The sequence below is a fragment of the Arachis stenosperma genome, chromosome 1, assembly GCF_014773155.1.
Source record: "Arachis stenosperma cultivar V10309 chromosome 1, arast.V10309.gnm1.PFL2, whole genome shotgun sequence".
In the NCBI taxonomy this organism is placed as follows: Eukaryota; Viridiplantae; Streptophyta; class Magnoliopsida; order Fabales; family Fabaceae; genus Arachis; species Arachis stenosperma.
In genome coordinates this window covers 41655244-41663201 of record NC_080377.1, presented here as the reverse complement: position 1 = coordinate 41663201, position 7958 = coordinate 41655244, and the positions used below count along the sequence as shown (strand labels likewise).

At 39.8% G+C, this 7958-nt stretch overlaps 1 non-coding gene across 1 annotated transcript; it reads left to right on the top strand.

The window, feature by feature from the left end:
* The first annotated feature begins 1193 nt into the window (after window positions 1–1193).
* Window positions 1194–1301, top strand: LOC130949013 (small nucleolar RNA R71). Its single transcript, XR_009073311.1, has one exon. It is a non-coding gene; the product is annotated as a small nucleolar RNA R71 (small nucleolar RNA).
* The last annotated feature ends 6657 nt before the right edge of the window (window positions 1302–7958 follow it).

Genomic DNA, 7958 nt, shown 5'->3' with positions numbered 1-7958 from the left:
TTTACACTTGACCCTAAGTCACACAAGGCCTTCTTGAAGGTCATGGTGCCTATGGTACAAGGTGTGGAAAACTTCCCAGGATCTTGTCTCTTTTGAGGTAATTTCTGCCTAGACAAGTCATCCAGTTCTTTGGTGAGCAAAGGAGGTTCATCTTCCCAAGTCTCATTTCCAAATAACTTGTCATTTAGCTTCATGATTGCTCCAAGGTATTTAGCAACTTGCTCTTCAGTGACATACTCATCCTCTTCAGAGGAAAAATACTCATCAGAGCTCATGAATGGCAGAAGTAATTCCAATGGAATCTCTATGGTCTTATTTTGAGCCTCAGATTCCCATGGTTCCTCATTGGGGAACTCAGAGGAGGTTGGTGCACGCCCATTGAGGTCTTCCTCAGTGGCGTTCACTGCCTCTCCTTCCTCCCAGAATTCGGCCATATTGATGACTTTGCACTCTCCTTTTGGATTTTCTTCTGTGTTGCTTGGGAGAGTACTAGGAGGGAGTTCAGTAATTTTCTTGCTCAGCTGACCCACTTGTCCTTCCAAATTTCTGATGGAGGACCTTGTTTCATTCATGAAACTTTGAGTGGTTTTGATTAGATCAGAGACCATTGTTGCTAAGTCAGAGGTATTCTGCTTAGAACTCTCTGTCTGTTGCTGAGAAGATGATGGAAAAGGCTTGCCATTGCTAAACCTGTTTCTTCCACCATTATTGTTATTGAAACCTTGTTGAGGTCTCTCTTGATTCATCCATGAGAAATTTGGATGATTTCTCCATGAAGAATTATAAGTATTTCCATAGGGCTCTCCTAGGTAATTCACCTCTTCCATTGAAGGGTTCTCAGGATCATAAGCTTCTTCCTCAGATGAAGCATCCTTAGTACTGCCAGGTGCTTTTTGCATTCCAGACAGACTTTGAGAAATCAAATTGACTTGTTGAGTCAATATCTTATTCTGAGCCAGTATGGCATTCAGAGCATCAATCTCAAGAACTCCTTTCTTCTGACTTGTCCCATTGTTCACAGGATTCCTTTCAGAAGTGTACATGAATTGGTTATTTGCAACCATTTCAATTAGTTCCTGAGCCTCTGTAGGCGTCTTCTTCAGATGAAGAGATCCTCCAGCAGAGCTATCCAGAGACATCTTGGATAGTTCAGAGAGACCATCATAGAAAATACCTATGATGCTCCATTCAGAAAGCATGTCTGAGGGACATTTTCTGATTAATTGTTTGTATCTTTCCCAAGCTTCATAGAGGGATTCTCCATCCTTCTGTCTGAAGGTTTGGACTTCCACTCTAAGCTTACTCCATTTTTGAGGTGGAAAGAACTTTGCCAAGAAGGCATTGACTAGCTTTTCCCAAGAGTCCAGGCTATCTTTAGGTTGTGAATCCAACCATATTCTAGCTCTGTCTCTTACAGCAAAAGGGAATAGCATCAGTCTGTAGACCTCAGGGTTAACCCCATTAGTCTTGACTGTGTCACAGATTTGCAAGAACTCAGCTAAAAACTGATGAGGATCTTCCATTGGAAGTCCATGGAATTTGCAATTCTGTTGCATTAGAGAAACTAATTGAGGCTTAAGCTCAAAGTTGTTTGCTCCAATGGTAGGGATAGAGATGCTTCTCCCATAGAAGTCGGGAGTAGGTGCAGTAAAGTCACCCAGCACCTTCCTTGCATTGTTGGCATTGTTGTTGTTTTCGGCTGCCATGTGTTCTTCTTCTTTGAAGAATTCGGTCAGGTCCTCTAAAGAGAGTTGTGCTTTGGCTTCTCTTAGCTTTCTCTTCAAGGTCCTTTCAGGTTCAGGGTCAGCTTCAACAAGAATGCCTTTGTCTCTGCTCCTGCTCATATAAAAGAGAAGAGAACAAGAAGATGTGGAATCCTCTATGTCACAGTATAGAGATTCCTTGAGGTGTCAGAGGAAAAGAAAAATAGAAGAAAGAAGGTAGAAGAATTCGAACTTGATGAGATAAAGTTCGAATTGTGCATTAAGAAGGAGTAGTACTCCATAAATAGAAGGATGTGAGAAGGAGGGAAGAGAATTTTCGAAAATTAATTAGAAAGATGTCAAAAGCATTTTAAAAATTGATTGATAATTTTCGAAAATTGAAAGTGGAAAAGAAATCAAGTGATTTTTGAAAAAGATTTTGAAATTAGAAGTTGAAAAGATTTGATTGAAAACTGATTTTGAAAAAGATGTGATTAAAGAGATATGATTGAAAAGATTTGATTCAAAAATAATTTTAAAAGATATGTCTTGAAAACAATTTTTTTAAAAGATTTGATTTTGAAAATCAATGACTTGTCTAACAAGAAAAGATATGATTCAAACATTAAACCTTCCTCAACAGAAAAGGCAACATATTTGAGATGTTCAATCAAATCATTAATTGTTAGTAAGTATCTTTGAAAAAGGAAAGGAATTGATTTTGAAAACATTTGATTGAAAAGATATGATTTGAAAAAGATTTGATTTTCAAAAGCTTAGAAAACTTGAAAAAAAAATGATTTGAAAAACAAAATCTTCCCCCTTTTGCCATCCTGGCGTTAAACGCCCAGAATGGCCTCCATTCTGGCGTTTAACGCCCAAAATGCTACCTCTTTGGGCGTTAAACGCCCAACCAGGTACCCTGGCTGGCGTTTAAACGCCAGTCTGTCTTCTTCACTGGGCTTTTTTGAATGCTCAGCTTTTTCTGTATAATTCCTCTGCAGCATGTTCTGAATCTTCAATTCTTTGTATTATTGACTTGAAAAGACACAACTTAAAAATATTTTTGGATTTTTAAATAATCAAAATGCAACAAGAATGAAATAACAATGCATGCAAGACACCAAACTTAGCAGTTTGTATACTACTGACACTATATGAGACACATAAACACTCAAGCCAAAAGAATTCAAAGATCAGAGTAAGAAATCATCAAGAATTACTTGAAGATCCTTAAGATACATGAATGAATGTATGCAATTGACACCAAACTTAAGATGAGACTAGTGTCTCAACAAGGAACATAACATATTTTTGATTTTTATGAAATTTTTTTTTTGAATTTTTTTGTGTTTTTTTCGAAAATTAAGTGGAAAAAGATATCAAAATTCTTAATGAGAATTCCAGGAATCAGTGCAATGCTAGTCTAAGACTCCGGTCCAGGAATTAGACATGGCTTCACAGCTTTGAAAGCTTCGGTCCAAAACACTAGACATGGCCAAAGGCCAACCAAGCCTTAGCAGATCACTGCTCCAAAAGCAAGATTGATAAAAAATCAAAAAGCTCTTGTGATGATAAGTTGAAACCTCGGTCCAATGAGATTAGACATGGCTTCTCAGCCAGCCAGATTTCAACAAATCATCATGAAACTCTAGAATTCATCTTCAAGAATTTCGAAAAAAAAAATACCTAATCTAAGCAACAAGATGAACCGTCAGTTGTCCAAACTGAACAATCCCTGGCATTGTTACCAAAAGCTTGCTCAAAACTTGAACAATCCCCGGCAACGGCGCCAAAAACTTGGTGCGCGAAATTGTGAACAATACTTTTCACAACTCTCATAATCCCCGGTCATGAACTCCAAAAACTTGGTAGTTCAATCCCATGGCATTACACAACTTCGCACAACTAACCAGCAAGTGCACTGGGTCGTCCAAGTAATACCTTACGTGAGTAAGGGTCGATCCCACGGAGATTGTTGCTATGAAGCAAGCTATGGTCATCTTGCAAATCTTAGTCAGGCAGACTCAAATGGATATGATGATGAACGAAAATAACATAAAAGATAAAGATAGAGATACTTATGTAAGTCATTGGTAGGAACTTCAGATAAGCGCATGAAGATGCCTTCCCTTCCGTCTCTCTGCTTTCCTACTGTCTTCATCCAATCCTTCTTACTCCTTTCCATGGCAAGCTCGTGTAGGGTTTCACCGTTGTCAATGGCTACCTCCCATCCTCTCAGTGAAAGCGATTGCATATGCTCTGTCACAGCATAGCGGAATTCAGCTGTCGGTTCTCGGTCAGGCCGGAATAATATCCATCGATACTTTTGCGTCTGTCACTAATGCCCCGCCTGCTAGGAGTTTGAAGCACGTCACAGTCATTCAGTCATTGAATCCTACTCAGAATACCACAGACAAGGTTAGACCTTCCGGATTTTCTTGAATGCCGCCATCAGTTCTTGCCTATACCACGAAGACTCTGATCTCACGGAATGGTTGGCTCGTTTGTCAGGCGAGCACTCGGTTGTCAGGCGATCAACCATGCATCGTGCAATCAGGAATCCAAGAGATATTCACTAGAGCCTTGATTGCTTGTAGAACAGAAGTGGTTGTCAGTCACCTTGTTCATAGGTGAGAATGATGATGAGTGTCACGGATCATCACATTCATCAAGTTGAAGAACAAGTGATATCTTGGACAAAGAACAAGCGGAATTGAATGGAAGAACAATAGTAATTGCATTAATACTCGAGGTACAGCAGAGCTCCACACCTTAATCTATGGTGTGTAGAAACTCCACCGTTGAAATACATAAGCATAAGGTCTAGGCATGGCCGAATGGCCAGCCTCCCAATGATCTAAGATAGCATAAAACGAAGATAGCTACCAAAGTCCTCTAATACAATAGTAAAGGTCCTACTTATAGATAACTAGTAGCCTAAGGTTTACAGAAATGAGTAAATGACATAAAAATCCACTTCCGGGCCCACTTGGTGTGTGCTTGGGCTGAGCAATGAAGCAATTTCGTGTAGAGACTCTTCTTGGAGTTAAACGCCAGCTTTTATGCCAGTTTGGGCGTTTAACTCCCATTTGGGTGCCAGTTCCAGCGTTTAACGCTGGGATTTCTTGAGGTGACTTTGAACGCCGGTTTGGGCCATCAAATCTTGGGAAAAGTATGGACTATCATATATTGCTGGAAAGCCCAGGATGTCTACTTTCCAACGCCGTTGAGAGCGCGCCAATTGGGCTTCTGTAGCTCCAGAAAATCCATTTCGAGTGCAGGAAGGTCAGAATCCAACAGCATCTGCAGTCCTTTTCAGTCTCTGAATCAGATTTTTGCTCAGAACCTTCAATTTCAGCCAGAAAATACCTGAAGTCACAGAAAAACACACAAACTCATAGTAAAGTCCAGAAAAGTGAATTTTAATTAAAAACTAATAAAAATATACTAAAAACTCAACTAAAACTACCAAAAACATACTAAAAACAATGCCAAAAAGTGTATAAATTATCCGCTCATCAGTAACCCTTATTCGAAGTAACATTTAACAAAAGTTGCCTTAAATAGGCAATGACAACATTTTTGACGTGTTACCTTTGAATAAGGCTAAGATAACTAAATTTTTGGCCACCCACAAAAATTGTTGTCTTTGATATCTAAAACAACACTCAATAAATGTTACAATATAAAATATTTAAGACAACATTTTTAAATAAAAATACAACATGTTATAAAAGTTATAAAAAAAATTAAATAAATAACATTTATAAAAAGTTGCCTAAAATTATTTCCAGTTACAAATTTTAGAGGGGAACTTTTCATATTCCCACCAATTATTTTCCAATCAAATAACTTAAAAAAAAAAGGAAAGAAAAGACACAATGCTCTTCATCAGTTCATCACTTCATTCGTTCATCACTTAGCTTCCTCATTTCATCAGAGATACTGTAACCCTAACATTATTACGCAGACGGCCACACCACCGATCGCGGCTCTCCTCCTCATCGACCGCAACTCTCAATCGCTTTCACTCCAAACGGCGACAGCGCGGTTCTCCCTTTCACGGTCATCGGAACGTTGCTCTCATCCACGGGCTCCTGCGTGGTGCTCTCCTCCACGGGTGTCGGCGCGGTGCTCTCCTCCACGCACGCTGCTCCACGGCTCCCCCTCTTCCTATCTCGGCTCCAAGTACAGGGTCATGTTCGAAAAACCCCTCTCCTTCTCCCGTTTCCACTTCTTCCCCTGTCTCGCCTTCTCCTCTTCGCAAGGGCTGTAACCCCCCTCCTCCTCCTCTGCTTATTGGTAAGAAAGCTTCTTAATTTTACTATGGAATGAATATTCTGAATGTATTGATTGTGAATGAAGAATTGGGACTGTTCTGAAATTTAGTATGTAAATTGAATTTCTGAATGCATGTCTTTTTGGGGCTTCTCAATAATTCTGAATTTAGGGGTTTGCTTTCAATTTTTCTGAAGTTTTCATGTGGATCAACATCTTCCTGGTGCTTTTTCAGTTCCATCTTTTTGACCCTGGTTAAACAAATTCCCACTATTATATTTTTATTGCAACTTCTATTCTTAAAGCTGTGTTAAGGTACGGAAAGAAGCAGTTTGCGGTTGATGAGAACAGGCATGATACTTAGAATTGTCCAGTGCCTTCATGCAATGAACCACCAGTATTGACCACTTGGTATGAACTTTTCTTATTGCTTTTTCTCTTTTTCTTATCTTCGTGAACTTAGATAAAACAAAATTGCAAGCATATATCAAGTATAGAGTCATCTTTTGCTTCTTACTTAGATTTTTTTAACATCAGGTTGGTAAGAAAGCTTCTTAATTTTACTATGGAATGAATATTCTAAATGCATTGATTGAGAATGAAGAATTGGGACTGTTCTGAATTTTAGTATGTAAATCGAATTTTTGAATGCATGTCTTTTTGGGGCTTCTCAATAATTCTGAATTTAGGGGTTTGCTTTCAATTTTTTTGAAGTTTTCGTGTGGATCAACATCTTCCTGGTGCTTTTTCAGTTCCATCTTTTTGACCCTTGGTGCGCGAAATTGTGAACAATACTTTTCACAACTTTCATAATCCCCGGTAATGAACCCCAAAAACTTGGTGTTCAATACCATGGCATAAACACAACTTCGCACAACTAACCAGCAAGTGCACTGGGTCGTCCAAGTAATAAACCTTACGCGAGTAAGGGTCGATCCCACGGAGATTGTTGGTATGAAGCAAGCTATGGTCATCTTGTAAATCTTAGTCAGGCAGACTCAAATGGGTATAGATGATGAATAAAACATAAAGATAAAGATAGAGATACTTATGTAATTCATTGGTGGGAGTTTCAGATAAGCGCATGAAGATGCTGTGTCCCTTCCGTCTCTCTGCTTTCCTACTGTCTTCATCCAATCCTTCTTACTCCTTTCCATGGCAAGCTTATGCAAGGGTTTCACCGTTGTCAGTGGCTACCTCCCATCCTCTCAGTGGAAATGTTCAACGCACCCTGTCACGGCACGGCTATCCATCTGTCGGTTCTCGATCAGGCCGGAATAGAATCCAGTGATTCTTTTGCGTCTGTCACTAACGCCCCGCCATCAGGAGTTTGAAGCACGTCACAGTCATTCAATCATTGAATCCTACTCAGAATACCACAGACAAGGTTAGACCTTCCGGATTCTCTTGAATGCCGCCATCAGTTCTAGCCTATACCACGAAGACTCTGATCTCACGGAATGGCTGGCTCGGTTGTCAGGCGAGCACTCGGTTGTCAGGCGATCAACCATGCATCGTGTATCAGGAATCCAAGAGATATTCACCCAATCTAAGGTAGAACGGAGGTGGTTGTCAGGCACACGTTCATAGGTGAGAATGATGATGAGTGTCACGGATCATCACATTCATCAAGTTGAAGAACAAGTGATATCCTAGAACAAGAACAAGCGGAATTGAATAGAAGAACAATAGTAATTGCATTAATACTTCGAGGTACAGCAGAGCTCCACACCTTAATTTATGGTGTGTAGAAACTCCACCGTTGAAAATACATAAGAACAAGGTCTAGGCATGGCCGAATGGCCAGCCTCCCAAAGAGGGTTCAATCATAAAACATGATCAAAAGATGATAACACAATAGTAAAAGGTCCTACTTATAGAAAACTAGTAGCCTAAGGTTTACAAAGATGAGTAAATGACATAAAAATCCACTTCCGGGCCCACTTGGTGTGTGCTTGGGCTGAGCAATGAAGC